The sequence below is a fragment of the Marmota monax genome, unplaced genomic scaffold (genome assembly GCF_021218885.2).
Source record: "Marmota monax isolate L192 unplaced genomic scaffold, Marmota_monax_Labrador192_F-V1.1 WCK01_AAM20220418_F8-fsc00038, whole genome shotgun sequence".
Taxonomy (NCBI): domain Eukaryota; kingdom Metazoa; phylum Chordata; class Mammalia; order Rodentia; family Sciuridae; genus Marmota; species Marmota monax.
This window is the reverse complement of record NW_026692498.1, coordinates 3,061,511-3,083,488: the sequence shown is the minus strand read 5'-3', so window position 1 is coordinate 3,083,488 and position 21,978 is coordinate 3,061,511.

The following is a 21,978-nucleotide window of genomic DNA, read 5'->3' as shown; positions in this document are numbered from 1 at the left end:
GCGTCCCTCCAACGATGACACGTGGTGTCTCAAGACATGGCCTCCCCAAAGAGGGACCAGGAGATGGATCACTCAGGCTGATTCTGCCTGAGAGTTCATGTCACACAACGTCCGTGCAGCAGTTTCTCACGTGTCCTAACAGAAGTGTCACCAGGCCAGCATGAGGCTGAAGGGATGACAGTGCTCAGCAGGCAGGTCCTCCCGACCCCGGGCTGCGGCCTCCTCCCTCGGGTCCTGCCACCACAGCTGCCTTTCTTCACGAAGCCACAGATGGGTCAGCTGTGGGCCTGCGCCCCTGCCCAGCGCGCTTACCCAAGCTCCTTGGCTCTGCCCCTCAGCCGCCTTCCCCTGGGTCCTGGCTGGGAGGAGGCTCCAGTGGCTCCGCCTGGGGCACCCAGAGGCTGCTGGTGGGAGCAGCACAGGGTCCTCACTGGGCATGGCACGGGGACGGAGGGCATGCTGCCTCTGCCGCTGTTGGGAAGGCCCAGGAACGGGGTCTGACACTGAAATCGCAAACTTCCGCTTCTTCAGATTCCCCAGTCACCCACAGCACCCCCAAATCCCTTAGTGACCTGGGTTTCGGGACAGAACCTGGGGGCTGTGGTGCCTTGAGTCCCAGGATGGTGGGGATCCTCCTGGGTGCTTGGCAGGGTGCCCCGGATGCCACGGCCTGCCCTGACGAGGGCCACAGGCAAAGGCCTCAGCCCAGCCGCCTGGCCGGTCCCCACCCCTGCCCTCTGTGACTCTCACCGCACACTGACGGCACGGGACGTGCCCCTGGGCCCAGCCAGGACCCGAGGGGCGGAGGGCCGGCCCAGCCCCTTTCCAAAGCCGCGTTCTGTGCCTCGTGGTTTTGTGGCCACCTTTTCTTTCTCGGCTTCATCTTGCAGCCACCTCACTCCACGTCGCGGAACCCCAAATTCCATCACCCGCGCAGGACACGGGTGAGACCCTTGTTTCATCCTTTTATTTGTGACGTCCATATAATGGAGAGATGCGAGGGTGCTGGCACGGGTAGGGGACAGGCACTGCCTGGGGTGTGTCCTCGGAGCCTTGCAGTCGTGGGAGAAGTCATCATGGACGATGAGATGAAGACCCTGCCTCTGTGGCTTCCTGTGCACACTTAGAGGCAAGATGTCCAGGTGGACAGAGTGGCTCGTGTCACGTCACAGGTGTTCCCTGAGGAACCTGGGGACCCGCTCTGGAGCTGAGGGCCACGCAGTGGGGTGTTGGAGGGCCCGGAGGAGCTGCCCACATGTGCACCGTGTTGGGTTGGATACCCCCCCTGTGTTGGGACGGAGCAGGAGAGATTCCAGTCCAGATGGAGTGACTTAACCCGCAGGACCAGGGAGGCCAGAGGCCACAGGTGGTGAGGGAGGTGACTGCTTATCCATCCCGAAGGGGAGCCTGCAGGGGAAAGGGACCAGGTGCCTCAGGGGAGGAATAGTCGCATCTTTGGTGAAGGGCAGGGGGTCCCCTGGGAGAGGCTGCCAGCCATGCAGTCCCGGGGGACGGAGATGGCAGCGTGAGCTCAGGGGGCACCACGTGGGGAGGCGCGCTGGCTCGGGGGGCCTGAGGGCTCAGGAGGGGGTCTGGAAGCACAGATGCCCAGGTTCACTGTACTAGACTCAGCTCTCCTGGGCTTTGGGGCTCCACAGCCACCTGCCAACTCTGATGTGTGTGCTTCTGGGAAACCACAGGGAAGTCCCCAGAGGGACAGACACAGACCGGGGACAGGTGCTGGCAGCCAGTCTCATCCCTCGTCTTCAGAAGTGCCATCACTCATGTCGGGCAGGGGTGTTCCCCACTCTGTGCCATGTTCCCAGAGGTACACACGAGGGATCTCTAGTTCCCACGGAACCTAAAACTGCTCATGTCTGTAGGGGATCTGCAGACAGGTAGGGGATCAGTGGACGGGTAGGGGATCTGTGGAGAGGTAGGGGATCAGTGGATGGGTAGGGGATCTGTGGAGAGGTCAGGGATCTGTGGACGGGTAGGGGATCTGTGGAGAGGTAGGGGATCCACGGACAGGTAGGGGATCTGTGGAGAGGTAGGGGATCCACGGACAGGTAGGGGATCAGTGGATGGGTAGGGGATCTGTGGAGAGGTCAGGGATCTGTGGATGGGTAGGGGATCTGTGGAGAGGTAGGGGATCAGTGGATGGGTAGGGGATCTGCAGACAGGTAGGGGATCCACAACAGGTAGGGGATCTGTGGAGAGGTAGGGGATCTGTGGAGAGGTAGGGGATCAGTGGATGGGTAGGGGATCTGTGGAGAGGTAGGGGATCAGTGGATGGGTAGGGGATCTGTGGAGAGGTCAGGGATCTGTGGATGGGTAGGGGATCTGTGGATTGGGTAGGGGATCCACAGACAGGTAGGGGATCTGTGGACAGATGGGGTATCCATGCACAGGCTGGGTCTGAAATGTTCTGGTGACTCTCAGAGACACGTGGGTCTGGGGCCAGCGCTCAGCCATGTTGCGCTTCAAGGCAGCCATCCCTGAAAATTAGAGGGAGCCTCGGCGGTGCCTGACACATCACCAGCTCGGGAAACAGAAGAGAAATTCACACTCTATTCTCAGTGGACACAGGGAAGCTTGAAGGTTGCCTGTGGCTGGGGCACTGCGCCATGGACCTCGGTGCCCATCAACGCTGTCTGAAGCAGGGCAAGCGTCCTGAGCGCTCATCACCTGTGTGGTGTGGACCCTCTCACACTCTGGGATCCGCAGAACAATACTGCTCTCGTTTGTCCTCGGCGGCACAGGGACTGTCCCTCCTGCAGATAGCAGCAGCGCTGCCCTGGGCCCAGCGCTCCGTCCTCTCCCCTCCCACTCTCAGCTTCTCCGACATCAGCCTTTTCAGATCCCACCGAGGACACACCCTTCAGAGTGTCCGTCATTCCCTGGCACGGCACGCTCATGACCACCCAAGTTGGGTTGAGTGTCTGCCAACAAGGCACGTGGGGCTGTTTCTGGGAGCATCCCCGTTGCTGGGTATGGTCTTTGAGGTGCATTTAATGGGGAGATGACCACTCCAGTATCCTGCTGGGTGCACTAGAGGTGGGGGCTCCTCCCTCTCTGGGAGTCTCAGGAAGACACTAGAGCCATCTGTGGGGCACCCCCGGGCCTCTTCTAATCCTGCATCTCCCGGTTGCCCACCTCCTCATGCCTCCATGGGGGGCAGGATTCAGGTGAATTGAGAAGGTGCAGGACATCAGCGAGCCTTGCCTGCCCTGCCCCTGGCCTGCAGGCTCTGCTGGCGCCAGTCCTCTGGGTGGGGCCCAGCCTTATCCTTCTGGTTTCCTCTCTGCAAAGGTTTTCTTCTTCCAAAGACCCCAGTGGTCACCCATCTGTGCCTCAGGAGGGTCTGTTCACATCTGCTTGCGTCTCGGGCTGCTCTTTCTGCAGGGGCCTTTGGGACCAGAGCTTTTGTTGCCCCTCGGCTCGCCTGCTGTCCTGCTGAGCTCAGCCCTGCCACCCAGTCACCTCCTCCACAGGACATCCTGGGCAGGGTCTTCTCTCCAGGCTGCATGGCCCACACCAACCTCCCTCCAGCTAGTGACCTGCCACTCAGGGGAGAGGCCTTGAAGGAGCGTGGACGGTCCTGCCCTGACTTCTCGTGGACGCCAATTCCTGTCCCCCTACACCCCTCCCGTGACTCCCGCCAGAGTCCACAGGCCCACCCGAAGGGAACTTGGAGCTTCTCGGACACTTTCCCACTCCTTCAGGGGAGAAGCCGGCCTGAGCATCTGAGCCCCACCCAGGGACCCCCGCCCTGCCCCCACACTCCCAGCCCCCAGACGGAGAAGGAAGTCCATCTCCCAGCAGAGCTGGAGCCGCTGCCCGGCCTGAAGCCCAAGGAACCCTGAGGAGCCGCCGAGCCACAAGCCAGGCAGGCAGAGGCTGCTCCTGGGGGAAGTGTCCAGAAGGGGACCAGGGACAAGCCCGGGGCTGCGTGGTCTAAGCAGTCTCCTGGTGAGCAGCCCAGGAGCGGGTTTCAGGAGTGAGGGCACACGGGCCTGGGGTCAAGGCTGCACGCCCAGCCTGCCCAGGTCCCGCCCAGCCTGCCCAGGTCCCGCCCAGCCCTGACTCTGGCAGCCTGCTCCAGATTGAGGCCGGCCTCCCCCAGGCTCCTGCACGTGGGCAGTGGGGGACCGTGCTCAGGCACCTTGACGTGTTCAGGAATCTCCACCCTGGCTGGCTCCTCCCGCGTCCCTTCCTTGTCTCTGCTATCCCCGCACCGCTCGGTGGCACACCTGTGTGGCCATCACAGCCCAGCGCCCACTGCCAGCCACCCTTGGCTCAGGCCGGGGACTGAGCGTTTCTGTGGCCCTTCCCCATGGGGTGTGGCTGTCACCAACTGGAGCTCCAGCCGCCACCATAGTCGCGTGGGAGCAGCGCCCTCTTGTGGCAGACATCCGTCACTGCCTCAGCCAGAGATTTCCCCAGCTGTCACCTGTGGGTACCTGAATCCGGGTGTTGCCGCAGTCCGGCTGGGCAAATAACCGGGAGGTGACAAGCAACTTGAAGGTTGAAGCGGGAACTGCTTTATTGCCGGGGAACTCAGCGGGAACTGAGCGGGAACTCAAGGTAGCGGAACCGCTTTATTGTGGGGCAGCAGAGGTATATATACCTAACCGATGACACCCAGCTTGACTCAATTAGCATCATCCAGATACAGCAGTCAGCCAATGAGCAGTCCCCACCATCTTAATGGCTCGGTGGCGCTGGCTCACAAACCACTCCTCCTGGCAAACCGCCAGGCGCCATCTTGACTTGGTTGTGGTCCTCAACAAGGTGTCTCTTCCTTCCCGTGTGCTCTGCTTGGCGTCCTCAGCCCTCCTTCGGCTTGCCCTATGGAATCTGGGGTTGCTTCCTGGCTTGGGGGTCGTTTCTCATCCTCCCCCTCCTTTCTTCAGGCCTGACTTTGCAGAGTCCTGGGTCCAGGCTGGAGCCTTGTCTGAATTCTGCCCTTTCTTGTCCTGTCAGCCATCAGATGCACACACCTGAGGGCCCTGCCTGCCCGCTCTGGGGTGCCGCAAGCCGCTTGGTGGGGTGGCATCCTCTGTGTTCACAGCAACGTCTCCCGGGAGCCCTCATTTCTGTCCTTTTCTCCTGTGGATTTAGAGCGACAGACACTCAGGACCTGTCAATCAGCTGGCCCCTTCCTGTCGTGCACCTGAGAGCCGCGGCTGACCATCCACCTGGTCCCCAGCGCTGCCCCTCAGGAAGAGGTGTGTCCGTCCCCCCCCTCCCCAGGTGTCCACACGCCCAACTTGGCAGGTCGTCTTCAGACTCCGCCCTGCATTGCTGAGGCACAGGAAGTCTGCCTGGACTTTGTCCCTGGTTCCCGCCGCGGGTGCGGGGAGCCAGTGCTGCTCACCAGGAGCCTTCCCATCACGGCTGTCCTGCCGATGAGCTGACCAGGTGGCCCCCACCTCCTGGAACAGGCCTCTCTGAAGGGTGGGGACATTCGGGGTCACCCACAAACCCCAGAAAGGACAGGGAACTGAGGTCTGGCTGGAGAGAGACTTGGAACAACAGGTTTGACGAGCGTCCAGGCTGGCGAACACACCCATCTGCCAGAGGGCAGCGTGCCCCGCTCCAGGGGACAGGAGCCCCTGCGCTCAGGACTGTCCAGGCCTAGCCCTGCACACCCTCATCTGCTGTCCACCGGGTCCCCTCTGATGTCCATTACAATGAACTGGCAAAGTGAGGTGTGCCCCTGAGTTCTGGGGGTGTCGTGGCGATCCCGACAGGCCGTGGACGGCTAGGTGGCTGGTCGTGGCTGCCAGGAAGGAGATAGAGAAATCCAGGGCCCCAATGCATGCCCCAGAGGACCTTCTCCCTTCAACTAGCCCCGCCTGTCCACCTCTGATGAGGTCAGAGCCCGCGTGACCCCATGGCTTCCCAGGAGCCACCTCCCAACACGGCTGCCGTGGGGACCAGGCCTTCCGCACAGGAGCCTTGGGGGACGTTCACATGCGACCATAGCGGGGCCACTCGGCTCGGTCTGAAGAGGGGCCATGGAGCCCCCTGTGAGCCGGCTCTGGGGGCCGTGTCAAGACTGAACTGAACTGACCAGCTGGACCCAGAGAACTGACCAGTGCCAGAAAAGCCACATGCCTGGGTCAGATGTGCCCCACTCGAAAGAGTCTGGATAGTGGCACCTGCTCGCCACACAGGGACAGGGACAGGACGGGATCACAGCAGGTGCAGCGGAAAGGCCTCACTCTGAGCCGAGCCGAGGAGGCCACAGAGACAGAGGGAGGCAGGGTGGCCCTGGGGAGTCACGCTCCTTCTCAGGTTGGGGCAGAGTGTCCGCCTTGTCCTTGGGATTCACAGAAGGTCAGGTGGACAGCTGAGTTTGGGTTGGGGATGGGGCAGCTCAGCCCAGCGGCTGCCTTAGGCTGGTCTCCTGGGCCTCGTGGGGAGCTGGGTCCAGATCAAGTCCTCCTGTTGCGGTCATGTGACGACACTCTGCTCTCGGGGGGGTTCCCAGTGAGGTGGTCACAGAGACCTACCTATCATAACGGATGAGACAAATAAGATTCATTGTCACGGAGGCATAGCTTTCAGGCCATGCGAGCTGCTCACAGCTGTGCTTTGGGGGTTATGGTGTCCACATGGGGTACGTCCGCTCCTACGCACTGTGTTTCCTTGCCACATGATCACAGTGGACATGGGTAACGCCCAGGAAAGAGGCTCTGCCGGTAGGGGCCCTGGGCCATCTAGCCTGATGGCCGGTCACAGCAAACCTGGCTGGTGAGTCAGAGCCACTGTGGTGGCCCCAGCAGGCCCTCGAGAACTTTCTGAGTAGATCCGAGGATGAGAGGGATTTCTCCCACAGTTGCCAGTCGGATATGGAACTGTGGACGCTTCCTGTTTCCTTGGACAACCCAGGCAGCTGAGGAGGCCCGGCCTCCTGCTCCAGGCAAGGGGCCTCTGCTCAGCCTCCTCGCACACCAGCAGTGCCAGGCACCCCTGACCTGGGCTCTGCCCTCTGCTGGAGGCGGACCTCCCAAGGTCGTTCCTTGGCCTGCAGCAGCCTCTTATTTCCTTACCATGTCCCCAAATGCCACAACTTGGGCTGGACCTCACCCAGTGAAAGCTGGAACAACAAGCCAGGGATGCCATCTAGTGAGGCCGCAAGTCCCCAGCCTCGCGCCATCTCCACCCACGAGGCTCGAGGCCCCCACCCATCCCCAACACAGAGAGGAGAAGAAAAGCCACCTGTCCCCAGGCGGCTTGCTCTGTGTCCACGCATTTCAGTCCACGGGAATGAATTCTTCCTCATCTGAGTCGCCTCTTTTCTCTTTTACTTGAAAGCACACGGAATCGTGGTTTTTTTCCGTGCTGGGGATTGAACCCAGGGCCTCGTGCATCCTAGTAAGTGTCAGACTGTGCGACCCTCCCTCAACCTTTTTTATTTTATTTTTTTAATTATCTTGAGGTGGAGACAGGGTCTTGCTAAGTCGCCCAGGCTGGCTCCAAACGTGGTGCTCCTGCCTCAGGCTTCCCGAGCCCCCGGGACCGTAGGTGTGAACACTGCGTCCAGCCACACAGAAACTCTGAACCACAATTTTCAAAGGAAACTCACTTCCAATACGCCCAGTGCACGTCCGCGGGCTTTTTTCCTTCCCACTGAGCGGGGACAGGGTCCACCCGGAACACCGGTCAGGAGCTTGGTGCCCAGACACCTCTTTCCTTCTTTGAAGTAAAACACCTTTAAGGCTCTCGTTCTCCAGACAGAAGGAAAGAGATCGACACTCGTGTTCCAAGATGGAGGCGTCCCTGGCAGAGCGACGGCAGCGCCGCGTCAGGGCGGGGACTGAGCTTCTGTTGTAAGCTGGCTCATCGGGGGGATGGTTCCTTTCTTCACTTCCGGGCACAAGACTGGATTCTGAGAGGCCCTCGGCTCTTCCCGGCATTGTCCACCTTGCCCATGTGGAAAGCCCTGGCCCTCCCATGACTCCTCCTGGGTCTGTCCTTAGGGTCCTGGTAACTGTGAAAGATGAGGTGACCGGTGCCCTGGCTTCAGTCTGCAAGCCCGGTTACCGGGTGGACGTGGCTGTTGTCCTCTGTGGTGAAGAGCCTTCCAAAACTCCTGCCCACTCACAAGGAAAGTCGGGGACACGGCCCTGGGCAGTGGCCTTCTCTGCTCCTGCTCTTGCTGGTCAGAGGAGGAGGTCAGGTCTGTGTGAACCGTAAACATTTCCTGTCTGGATCGTTATTTTAGTCTCAGTCTTTCTTCTAGATGCTTCTTTTTTACCAATCAAAGAAAACCTATTCCTGGGGTAGAAGCATCCAGAAGTGGCCCTTAGCTGCTCAGACTGTCAGTGTCTGTCCCTGGCCACTGCCACCTCCGTGAGCTAGTCCAGATAGGGCATGGTCTAGGGCTCAGCCCGGCCTCCTGTTCTCTGGAGACATGGGTGCCTGGGCTGGAGACCACCTCAGACCAGCCAGGCTCCCCGTCCCCTGCAATGACCACCTGAGATGGTAGGGACAGAGATGCCCTCCTGCCCTGACTCCTCCCTGGTGGCCCTGGAAAGGTCCCACCCTCACCCACACTTTGTCAGATACCAAAGGTGCCTGGTTTACCCGCCTCACACTGCACAGGGTGTCCTCAGAGCCAGGTGCCTCACTGGCTCCTCCTTCCCGCAGGTCAAGACACCTGGGTTAAAGGGCCTGCACCAGCTGAGGTCCGCCTGCGTCATGCCTCCCTAATCCACCCCAGCAGCCATTGAGCAGCTGCTTCCTGGGCTCCAGGAGTGGGCCTGGACTTCCCTGTGGAGCTGGGGCTTCCTGCCCAGGCAGAGGCCCAGCCAAGGCTCAGCTGTGAATTCGTGCTCGTACGACTCCATCTCGTCTCCATCTCGTCTCCACGGTCATCGGGTCAGGGTTCCCAGTGTCTGCATCGGCACCTGAGTGTCTTACAGAGGCCCACAAGTCGAGGCTGGATACCAGAAGCTGGAGCCCAGGAGGACCCCAGCCGCACAGACAGGTATCTCCCATCTGGTGGATGCACATGCCTGTCCCGCCTTCCCCAGCCAGTCCCACCTGATGGCAGACTCCGCCGGCTGCTAGGAGGCTTCTCTGTGCACTTATCCTGACACAGACCATGAAGGCCATCTCTGGGGTTGTGCCCTCTCTGAGGTCTTGGGCCAAAAAGAGATTTGGAGAGGGCCGAATGGTGGACCCCAAAATGACTTGTCCAAGCCCTAACTGCTGCTGGTGCCTGTGGATGCCACCTTGTTTGGAAAAAGGGTCTTTGAAGATGTAATTCAGTGAAGAACCTCCAGATGAGAGCCTCCCGGACTATCCAAGTGGCCCTGAACCCAATGAGACTGACATCAGAGCAGAAGAGGAGCCAGGGAGCAGGAGGCGGCCGGCTGCAGACGGTAGTGGAGGGCGGCAGCCACAGGCCGGCCTGTGGCGTGATTTATTTATACTTACTTCAGTATGTGTATCTAACAGGAAGGCTCTTAGAAGGCCACGCTGTGGTCAGGCCTAAAAATCACCAGCATTCCCTACGCCCAGTATCATCAGTGGTCGGTGAGGCTGGGGCCAGGAGCATTGTCCTCAGATGACCAGGCAGAGGCCGTAGCTCCCTGGCTGCCCGGCAAAGCTCTGACCCTTGGTGAGATCCTGCCCTGGGTCTGCAGAGGTCGCTCCCTGACCCATAGATGGCGCCTTTGAGCTGCGTTGTCACACGGAAGTAGGAGAAGCCTGGCCTCCTCCATCTCTGCAAGGCCCGGGCCAGGAAGACCCAATCACCTCCCAAAGGCCGCCTCCTCCAGTATCCACTGCCTAGGAGTCAGGTTCCAGCTGGGAGTGGGGCGGGGGACACTTCCTGCAGGCACGCTGCCCTCTGACCAGAGTCTGCTCCTGCCTGGGGCCCTGTCTCTCCTGGTCCTGGGAGGGCAGCTGCCCTGGGCTGGAGGGCAGCAGTGGCTTCCCGGTTGATAGCCCTGTTCCGCAGCTCTGGCCCCCCTCAGCCCCCCTCAGGACGGTAAGCCACCCCCATTTCAGCAACCTGCCTGTCCAGAGGACAACCTTCCCGTAGGATTCACCCGTTAGTAGCAATGGTTCCAGAAAGTGGCGTGTCATGGTGGAGCTCCACGCCCATTTAGATAATGGGAGAAAAAGCATTTAAAAATAGCTGGGCCCAGATGTGTGTGCTCGCACTGCCGGGGCCGCACCCGGGATCCCAGAGCCACCTCTGCCTGGCCTTCTGAGGACAATGCTCCTGGCCACAGCCTCACCGACCACTGATGATACTGGGCGTAGGAAGTGCTGGTGTTTTTAGGTATGACAATGGCGTGGCCTTCTGAGAGCCTTCCTGTTAGATACACACACTGAAGTAAGTGTAAATTAAATTCCCTTACACCTGGGGGTTGCCCTGGGCGGGGGCAGAGGGCGGAGACCATCAGGAAGCAGAGTCGGCCAGGTGTGGGCGGTGGGTGGGGTGGGGGTCTGTGGGCTCACTATGCTGCTACAGCTGGTCTTAGACGCCGCACATGTCTTCCACCTTAAAAAGCATTAAAAAAAAAAGATTCTATTCAATTTGGCTTAGAACTTACCAGGAAAAAAAAAATAGACTGCTTATTCTTGAAAGAAATCCACTTGGCCTGGGCCAGATGGAACAAATCAAAATAAATACAAGTCCATCCTAGAGACCTGAATGTTTAGAACTCACAGATGACCCATTCGTCTATGTTTGAAGTCAGTACTGAGAATTCCTCTTCTGATTGGATGGAATAGCTGTGTAAGGAAACCGAGTCGCTACAGCAACTGGGGAAGCGCTCTCTATCCCTCTCTCTATCCCTCCCCCCTCTCTCTCTCTTTCACACATAGACAGACAGACAGACAGACACACACACACACATTCACAGAGAGGCTACAGAAAGTACTAGAGAGGAGCCCAGGCATCAGGTAAATACTCACGGGACGTGATAGCCTCTGCAGAAATCCCAAGGGTTCCCCAACAAAACTCCAAGAACCAACTGTGAGTTCAGCAGGGTCTTGGGGAACCCAATCTATACATAAAAAGCGTATTCTACATACTGGTAACAAATATAAAAACTAAAAACACAGTATGTGGAGGGGGAATAGAAGTTCACTGGATGAGATAAGGGGAATGAAGGGGGAGGGGGATGGGCAAGACAGTGGAGTGGGGCCGACTCCCCTTCCCATGTTCCCACGAACACAGGACAGAGACACTCCACATCACGTACAACCACAGGAGTGGGAAGTCGTTCTCCATGCACGGATGATATGTCAAAATACACTCTACTACCATTATATCTAAAATAAAAATTTAAAACCCCATTGTGTTAGTAGCTTTTTGTCACTGTGACAAAACACGTGAGAAAATCAACTCGGAGGAGGAAAGATTTATTTTGGCTCACGGTTTCCGAGGCTCCATTCCTGCTCAGTGGCTCCATTGCCCTGGGCCTGAGGCGAAACAGAACATCATGGAGGAAGGGCTTGGTGCTGGAGGGCTGCTCAGCCCAAGGCACTCAGGAAGCAGGGGACAGGGTGAGGGACACACCCCAGTGACTGGCTTCCTCTGACTAGCTCCACCTCCTAAGGTTCCCACCTCCTCCCATAACGCCGTCAAATTATGAATCCATCAATGGATGAGTCCACTGAAGTGATCAGAGCCCTGGTGACCCCATCACACCCCAATGCTAGCCTCTGGGCACTGCTGCACTGGGGACCAAGGCTTCAACACAGGGCCTCTGGGGGACATTCCAGATCCAACCATCACACATGCTATTGATCTTCACTCAGAAGTGATGTTTAGACATAAACACAACATGTGCACATAACGCGTACAATCAAAACTATAAAATGCCAATGAAAGAAATCAGAAAGCTATGCAAAATGTAGAGAGATACCGGTGAACATGCCTTCAACATGTGCCATGTCCTGACGGGAGGACTCAGTGTAGTGGACGCAGGTTCCCCACAAGCTGGTCTATGGGTCTGATGCAATTCCCACCAAGATCTAAGCCAGACGTCTTTTAAATATAGATAAGGCCACTCTAAAATTAATGTGGAAAGACAAAGAAGCTCAAATAGCTAGTGCAGTTTTGAAAAGAAGAAAATGGAGGAGCCACTCTACCCTCTACATTTAAGGCATGTTTTATAGCATGACAATCGAGGTAGGAATGGAGAGATAGGCAGAGAGTTCAATAGAACGGAAGAGGGAATCAGAAAGACCCACACAAGTACTGTCCACTGACTTTTGCGAAGTCGCAAAGGCAATTCACTGGAGAGAAGATGGTCATCTTCAAGAAATGGTCTGGAGTAACTAGACAGACAAAAACAAAACAAAACAAAAAACACACCTATACATATTAAGCAAAAACCAACCAACTCATTGATAAATATGAATGTAAAACAGGAGAAAAAACTTGAGCACGTAGAACGAGGTGCGAGCTCTCACACATAACACCAACAGCATGATCTGTAAAAGCTGACTTTGGGGCTGGGGTTGTGGCTCAGTGGTAAAATGCTTGCCTAGCATGTGTGAGGCACTGGTTCAATCCTCACATTAAACAAGTAAAGGTATTATGTCCATATACAACTAAAAAAAAAGAGTGAACTTTGATAAATTGGACTTTATCCAATTTAAAAATTTTTACCATGTTAGGAGGATTGAGAGAGAAGCTAGACAGGTGGGGAAAATATATGCAGACTACGTGTCTGCCAAGACCTCTGTCTAGAATATAGAAAGGGTTCTCAGGAACTCAGCATTAAAAAAATAGAAATTAGAAAACATATCAAAAGATATGGAGGTTGTCCCAAAGTGGAGAAATACCCATTAGAACCACTTAAAAAATGGTGAGGACATGAACTCTGGAAAGTGGGTGGAGAAACTGACCTCTCCTACAACTGGAAACTGGATGCATCCTACTTTGCTGGTGGGATGATACCTTGGTACAGACACTCGGGAAATTACTGGGGGGTTGAAGATGTCTTTGAAAACTCATCATACACTTTCCGTAACGTCCAAGCGTTGACTCCTGGCCATTTAGCCCCCAAAATAAATGCTGGTATCTACGCAAACGCATATGTGCATGTGGGCAACACGTCCTTTTTTAATCACCAAAACCCAGGGACGGTGCACAGGCCAAGGGTGCTTCAGTAGGTGGGTGGTGAAGCCATGGCGTACTACCCAGCAGGAGAGGGAAATAAGAAAACACGAGCAACCAGAGGGTCTCAGGAGAACTGTGTAGAGTGGAGACAGCTCATCAGGAAAGATGGTACACCGTAGGACGCCACTTATACCACTTTCTTGGATTACCAAAGGAGGAAGCCTTGTTCCTACTAGCCCAAACCTGGGGCGGGGCAAGAGGAGTGGGAGGAGGATCTTGGGGTGATGGAGAGGTTCTGAGTCTTGATTGTCCTGCGTACACAAATGTGCACATGCAATACAATGGCACAAGACTACACACCACACACATACACACACACACAAAGTGTGCTCACACAAGTTAGTGAATTTAAAACAATGTGATCTAGGTCAGGCCTGGGGGTTGTGACAAAGTGACTTTCCTGGTTTTGATATTTTACTACAGTTCTATAAAACACTCCCTTTGACAGATAATGCATGGAGGGTATATGGGAACTCTTTATCCTGACTCCCTGAGAATCTATGATTATTTAAAAATTAAAAGTTACAAATAAAGGAAATTTTAGAACTAAAAAGCATATAAACTGAGATCTCAATATATATATTTAACAGCATCTTAAATGCAGAAGATGGAAGACTTTGTGTACTTGGGCATGGAGATTAAAAGATGTATATATCCAGAAAAGAGCATTATAGATATACAAGATAAGATGAAAATGTCTTACTACATATATTCAGTCTCATAGAGGAGAGAGAGAATGGGGAAGAGGAGATTCTTTAACATTTTGAAGAGACTGGTTGAGAGTTTTCTAAAACTGACAAAACACACTAAATTATAATTTCAAGAATTTCTGCAAACCCTAAGCAAAATAAATACAAGTAGTGTCAACCTGAGTACACCAGAGTCACATAACTATCAAAAATAAAAAAGGAAATGTTAAGGCAAGTCAAGAAAAAAAAGAAGCATTGCCTTCAAATTATTAATTAAAAGACTGATAGCTAAATTGCTGTTGAAAACCACAAAAGTTCAAATATAATGGAATAAAAAACTGAGTGACATAAGATTATAACAACAAATCTAGAATTCTATGCCCAGGAAAAGAATTATCTATAAATAAATAAATAATATAGCAGGAAAATATATCTGAATCAGAAAATAAGAATAAATATATTTCTATTTTACAAATGACATCATAGTCTATTTAAAAAATGCCCAAGAAACTTAACAAATCACTCCCAGAACTAATAAGTGATTTTAGCATCATCACAGAGTACAAGGTCAATACAAAAAAAATCAGCCATAATTTTATATATTAGTAAAGGACAATGAGAAACAAAAATTAAATGCACAATACCTTTTACAGTAGCTCCTAAAAATTGAAACACTTAGGTATAAATCTAACAATACATGCACAAGATCTATATGCTAAATTCATAAAAATCAAGTGGAAAAAATTAAAGAAAGTATAAAGAAATAAGAACATACTATGTTCATGGATTGGAAGACTCAATACAGTAAAGATGATGTCAGCTGTCCCCAAATTAATCATATGTTTAATATAATTTGTATCAAAGTCTCAGCTACATATATAAAGGCAAAAAATGCATATATAAACAGAAATTAGGATATATTAAGTAATTTTGAAAAAGAAATATCAAAGTTGGAGGACTCACCCTATCTAATTTTTAAAGTATCAAAGCTACAAAAATCTGGATAATCTGGTATTTGCAAAAAGACAGATATTTAATAACTAGAATGAAATAAAGAGTTTGGGAATAAATCCTTGCAAATACAGTCTATTGATTCTTTAAACAAAGATGCAAAAGAAATTCAATGGTATAAGAAAAAATTTTTCCAATAAATGGTGCGGGGGCAGTGTGATGTTTGACTCTGTGTCAACTTGACTGGGCTAAGGGATGCCCAGATGGCTGGTACAGAATGCATTATTTCTGGGTCTGCATCTGTTTCTGAAATAGATGAATGCTCAAATCAGTTGACTGAGATAAGACTCCCTCACCAGTGTGGTCACTCAATCTATTGAGGGCCAAAATAAAACAAAAAGGTGGAGAAAGGATGAGTCCACTCTCGTTTTGAGAGGAGACACCATCTTCTCCTGCCTGCAGGCACTGGTGCTCCTGGCTCTCAGTCCACAGCTGTTAGGGTTCGTAAACAAGTCAAGATGGCGCCTGGCATTTTGCCAGAGGGAGTGGTTTGAGAAGTAACGCTAGAGAGCCATTAAGATGATAGATTCCTTAATGACTGACTGCTGTGTCTAGATGATGTCAATTAAGCTAAGCTGTGTGTAATTAAGATGATGATTCCTTATTGGTTGACTGCTGTATCGAGTTTATGTTAATTAAGATAAGCTGTGTGTATTCAGTAATGTATATACACCCCTCCTGTCCTACAATAAACGGCTCCCACTCCTGCTGTATCAATCTTCACAAGTTCCTCGTCACCCCCCGGTTAGTTTGCTGCAGCCAGACTGCAGCACACAGCCTGCACTGGAACAAACGTGGCTGGTTTATAACACTTTCATAAGAAAAGAGGTGAGAATCTCATGACCTGGGGTTGGATGAAGAGTTCTTTGACAAAACACTAAAATTTAAGTATTTGTTCTGAGAAAGATCATGCTAAAATGATGAGAGAAAATTTTCAAATTATATATACAACAAGAGACTTTTATCCAATTTCTATACAAAGACCACTAAATTCAAATACAAGAAAAACAACAATTCCATTGGGAATGGGCAGGATCCTGACCAGACACCTTGCTGAAGAGGAGGTACAGGATACTGCGTGCGGTCATGAGCAAGCCATGTCATGAACAGACCAAACATGTTTGCCTCTTCCCACAAAGTCAGAATTTATTCAATAGAGAAATCCACAGGCTGCGCCACCATCAGCAGTGGAGTTCTGAAAACACTGGGTCACCTGCCAGTCCTAAGCCCAGCCATCACAGACAGGCTAAGAAAGGGTTAAGGCAGCCACAGGGTTCAGACCATGAACTGAGAACAAAGGCAGACACTGTAGGTGGTCAGATAAGATTGGAAACTAATCCCAACCAGCTGAAGAACTTGCTCAGGGCCCAGAGCTGTCAGACCACAGGAACTTATTCTGGCCCAGGGTCCAGATGACCACAGCTTCAGAGTGTCAGCCTGGAGTAGCACTTCAAGATGGCAGCTTGGAGTGGGGCGTGATGGTGGTCACCGGCAGGAGGAACCACGTCCTGCTGAAGCCCGAGGACAGAGGATTAAAGGTTCATTGCTGTGGCAATTTTCCTGGGTAAGGCTTGTGGCCAGGTGTGGTCAGGCTACCACTGTGTCCAGTTTGAGTACTCCTCCTTCTACGGGTGTCAGGTGAGGGGTTGCTTCATCCAGTGGTCTGGTGTGTTCACTACGCTCCTGGGCCTGGCTTCCTGACCCAGTGGATATGCCCATCACCCACCACATGCTTCTGATTAATTTGATAAGTCCACAGGTCATTTTTATTAGTACAGTTAATTTATTTATCAGTTTGAGCCTATGATTGTGCCAGGCAGAAGGAGGTTGTTTACTTGTATAAACAAGCTGTAGAGTCATTGCACCTCAGTGTTCAAACTCAAAATGGAGACAGTCATGAAAGACTAGTGCTTTCTAAGATAGAATAAGTCAGGCCAGGCAGCCTGGGAACTCTATATAGTCTGTACGCCATGAAGACACTCAGGGCAGGTGCTGCCTGAGAACTGCTCTTGTGCACACCATGGGGTCACTAGGGCAGGCACAGCCTGAGGACTGCTGTTCTGCACACCATGGAGTCACTAGGGCAGGCGCAGCCTGAGGACTGCTGTTCTACACACCATGGAGTCACCAGGGCAGGCACAGCCTGAGGACTGTTGTTCTACACACCATGGAGTCACCAGGGCAGGAGCAGCCTGAGGACTGCTGTCCTACACACCATGGAGTCACTCAGGGGAGGTACAGCCTGAGGACTGCTGTCCTACACACCATGGAGTCACTCAGGGCAGGCACAGCCTGAGGACTGCTGTCCTACACACCATGGAGTCACTAGGGCAGGCACAGCCTATTGACTGCTGTTCTACACACCATGGAGTCACCAGGGCAGGCGCAGCCTGAGGACTGCTGTTCTACACACCATGGAGTCACCAGGGCAGGCGCAGCCTGAGGACTGCTGTTCTACACACCATGGAGTCACTCAGGGCAGGAGCAGCCTGAGGACTGCTGTCCTATACATCTTGAAGTAAATCAGAGCAGGACTCAACCTCTCCACAGATGCTGAAAACCAAATAGGATCAGATATTTGAAGGCACCAATGACATGAAGTGACTGAATTCAAGGAACTAGAATAGATGAGCTGGAACGTAGCAGGTGGTGGAAGGTGGGAGTGGTGCTTATCAGAGACTGAAGGAGGGGTCAGTATTGCAGGACCCACAGAACACCCTGTGGAGCGATGGCTGTTTGGATGAGAGGACAGAAGGACGTGGCAAGATCAGGAACCGGGCGTCCAGAGCACCGAGTGGATCACATGTGTGGTGTTGAGGTCACTGGAGATGCTCAGGAACCAGCTCAGGTGCAGAGGCGGCAGATGAGGAGCTGACCCCCTGGCTGCCGGGATCAGCAGGGATTGGCCACCACGGTGCAGCCAGGAGTCTGTGCACCTCAGAATCTGAGGGTCTGGGACAGAGGAGGGAAATGATCTAAAGTGGAGATGAGGATGGTGGGACCCCTGCTCCTGCCTGCTCCCAGCTCAGGAGCTATGAGTTCCCTCAATCTGCCAGAAGCTGTCACTCAGGGAAGACAGGTGGAAAGACCATCTGGGAGCGGCTGTGCGTCAGGAACGTGGAATGAGAGCCACGAGCTCCTGGCAGTGTTGGAAGGCCAGGGTGGCGGACTTGGGCCAGGTCGGATGAAGCAAGGAGCCACGTGGGTAGGATAAACCTGGCCGTAGCCTGGGTGGTGCCTGAGGACAACCTGGGACCACAAGAGATGAAGGTCATTTGAATTATTGCTCCTTGGGCAGGGTGCAGCCTGGTCTCTTATGCAAGCTCAACTCACTCCCAGGGCAAATTCAGAAGTTGGGAACTCAGAGAGAACCAGTAGGTCTCCCCATTCTGATCCTGGGGTGGGGGGTCTTCCCAAGTCAGGGGTGGAGCGGGACAGTCAGAGCTGTGGGATGTAGGGATCACCCTCAGGGTCAGTCATAGTGGTGTCCCGGGAGGGGTGAAAATTAAAACCCAAACCCCTTATCCACGTGACAATGGCCTGTGGTTGTGAGCTCGGGCATCGCCTCCTGCCCGGGGCCTCAGGTCAGTGCCCTCTCCATCTCTCCATCGCCGACCGACAGGACCCTTCAGGGCAGTGCTTTAGGGACATGGGCCAGCAGGGCCCCTGCTTTATTCTGAGGTTTTCATTGTTGGTTCTCACCCACGAGCTCCTCAAATCCAAGGGCCTGAGTTCCAGGAAGTGGTGCGTCCATCTGGACAGGCGCCCATGCCAGCTTCCCCCTTCTTAGTCTCCTGGAATCTCCCCGCCTTACAGAAACGCTGACATGTACTTAAAAAGATGTTGGTTCTTTTTTTTTTTCCCAAGAATTTCCAGTGATATTATAGCCTGAAGCCTCCTCTGTTTTTTCAGAAGTGAAAGTCCCGCCCGGGGAGCTGGGGAGGCTTGGAGAACTTCAGCCCAAACCCTGCCTCCACGGGCTCGCGTGCACCGGGGGTGTCCCCTGCACTATGGGGATGAGCGGACCCTGGCCACAGCCTGGAAGCACACACTGTGCGAGGCCTGGGATGCCTTCCCCTGGACCATGTCCAGGAGCTGTCCCTTGTTGTCTCTGGGATGCTGGAAAGTGCTAGGGCTGAGGAGGGGGGGGGTCGTCGCCCACCCTGACATTCTCTGAATTCCACAAGGATGAGTCCAGGCAGATCAGCAAGTGGCTGAGCTCCTCTTGCGGCATTCTCAAGAGAAAGACCCAAAACCCAGCCCAGAAAACTGCCCTTGAGTGAAAGGTGTCTTGATCCAGGGGCCTCCTGCAAGCAAGTTCTGGAAGGAGGACTTGGGAGGGAATGATTTCTTTAGGAGACAATCTCAGGATGCACAGATGGGGACCAGGAAGAGGAAATAAGGTGGTCCACGTGCACAGAGAGAGAACAGGTCTGCTGCAGCTGCTGGACACTGGGTCTGGGTCCAGCCAGAACCTGCTGAGGGGCACACAGTACACCCTCAGAGCTGTGCACCAGAGGTTCCCATCCCCTGCCACTCGAGGGCTGCCCAGGAGAGAGCCCTGGCACCAGTGAAGCCAGATTTAAAGTTAGGTAGTCAGTAGTTAGGTAACTTGGGTCTAATATCGAGTAAGATCCAAAATGAAGACCATGTTGAGAATGGAGTCCGGAAAAAGCAGAACAACTCTTGGAATGTTAATGTCCCCAAGGCCCAGAGCCCATCCCAAAGAAGTGTTAATGAAACAGCTCCCAGCAAACGTGGAGATGCTGACCCAAAAGTTCTTCCTGCCCAGATTACTCCTTTGGCCCACCCTTCGGGCCTTCCCACCTACATTCCATCACTAAAAAATAACAGAACAAAGGACAGGAATGGGGGGGGCGAACCAGATGAAGTCCTTAGCTATAAAAAGGGGAAGACATCGCCCTTCCACGGATTCCACCTCTTGGGTCCCCTTCTTCCTCCGGGAGAAGTCTTTTCTGCTGTCCTTTAATAAAGCCTCTACTTTCCACTCTGATCTTGCCTCGGCCTGCTTCTCTGGTGTTATACTTTAGCATTGGGGAAGCAAGGACTCGTCACCAGTAACAGCGGGAACACCAGGCTGCCTGGGCGTGCCAGGCTGGTTCCTGCCTTCCTGCCTCACAGTGCCAGGGAAGCCCCGGGGCAGAAAGCTAAGACAGGAAGCTCTCAGGGGCACTTCGGGCACAGAGCAAGGCATATCTGTGTGCACCTGGCATCAGTGGAGAGGCCCAGAGGATGTGAGGTGGGGGGCAGGTGGCATCCTCCCCCATCCGCCCCCTTCTGCCCCACACTGCTCGAGTCCACCTGTGCCCCATGCAAGCCCAAGCCTGGCTGAGCCTGCAGAACCGTGGGTGGCTGCTCCAGGTGACAGCCAGCTCCCCAGGGCCACAGTCAGAGCTCCTCACCCCTCCTCCCTCATGCATTCAGGATGTCCTCACCATGGCTAGCTCTCTGTCTGCTGCAGGATGACCTGTACCTTCGTCCTTGAGGGTCCTGAGCACTTTCTGGGCCCTGGAGGCTGCAGGGACCATCACTGCCTCTCAGACCCTGGTGACCAACCCACCATTAGCCACTGCCCAGGAGTCCTCAGACATCCTGACTCCACACCTTGGCCTTCTCCGTGGAATCTGAAGCCCGAGATACTTGCAGCCCTGCCCGTGGTAACTCTGCTATTGCTGCCCTGGGGTTCCCCTGGGCAGGCCTGGGGCATGGAAAAGTCCATCCTAAGCCTGGAGCAACACACCCACCAACCGTGAGCAAGACCCAAGCTCCCCTCTTCCGAGCTGGTGAGGGGGCTCCCTTCAGGCATCAAGTGTGAGCTACAGTGGACATGGTGACACTGAGGTTTGGGCCACCTGCTTGTGGAGCTTTCTGGATTTGCTGGACCTGCTTGGGCCCAAACTCAAATGTCCATTTCCATTGACAATGGACAGCCGCTGTGCCTCACTGACACTGTGGCATGGAGGATCTGACTCCCAGCCCGGGTGGGCAGCTCCGTTCAGTCACTTGACGTCCTGTGGACAGACTCAGGCTCCACTAGTGCCCAAGGCACCCAGGAGCTGTCACTGCCCCAGCAAACACCCTTGGCTCCAGAGCCTCAGGCCGCACCCTGATATCTCCCGCCTGGCCCCCTCGGACCCTCGAGGAACACGGTCACTGCTGAGTCAGGAAGCCGTGTGCTCAGGGCCCCAGGTGTGGCCAGCCTGCAGCCTGCCTTGGGAGCCATCATGCAAACCTCCAAGACGGCTGGAGGGTGGAGACTTAAGTACAATGTGCTGCCATTGGGGAGGACAAAAGGCAGGTGACCGGGTCGTCCATGCAGGGACTAGTGAGCAGGCTCTCGCTCTCAGGGTCCTGGGTGGTCAGGTTGAGATGGGCCGTGCGTGGAGAAGCCAGGCGGCCCTCGGGTCTTGTCTGTTCCCACGCACCCACCTGCCCTTCCACCTTCCCACCTCAGGCCTCCTCAGAGACAAGCAGACTCGGGCACCACGATCTTGGGCTTCCCGGGTCTGAGCCATAAACCCCATAAACCTCTGTGTGACCAAGAGACCTGAGAAGACCGCTAGAAGATAAAACTTTATTTGGGGGCTGATGGTTTTGGAGGTCTCAGTCCACAGGTGACCAAGGCCACTCCTTTGGGCCCTGGGGTGAGGCAGAATATCATGGCAGAGAGTGTGGCAGAGGAAAGTGGCTCAGAGCCTCACACGCGGAGGGAGGGAGAGAGAGACTCTGCAGTCCAGGGACAAAATATAAACCCCAAAGGCATACCCCAATGACCCAGCTCCTGCAGCCACAGTCGCCCCCCAGGGGATCCCTATCAGGAGATCAGTGCACCAATTAGGTTGTAATCTCATAGCCCAGTCATTTCACCTCTCAGCCTCTGGTGCCATCTCACACAGGAGCTTGGGGGACACCTCACATCTGAACCCTAACAAGGGGTCTGATTTGTATTTCTATTGCAGCCATGGTTGGTGTTACCGTAGCCGTCTGAGGAGTCTGGAAGGACCCGTGGGCTCCAGATCAGCAGGCGTGCACCCTTGGCTGGGTGAAGGACCAACAGTGGGGCTGAGCAATACGGAGCAAGACAGGAAGAACACA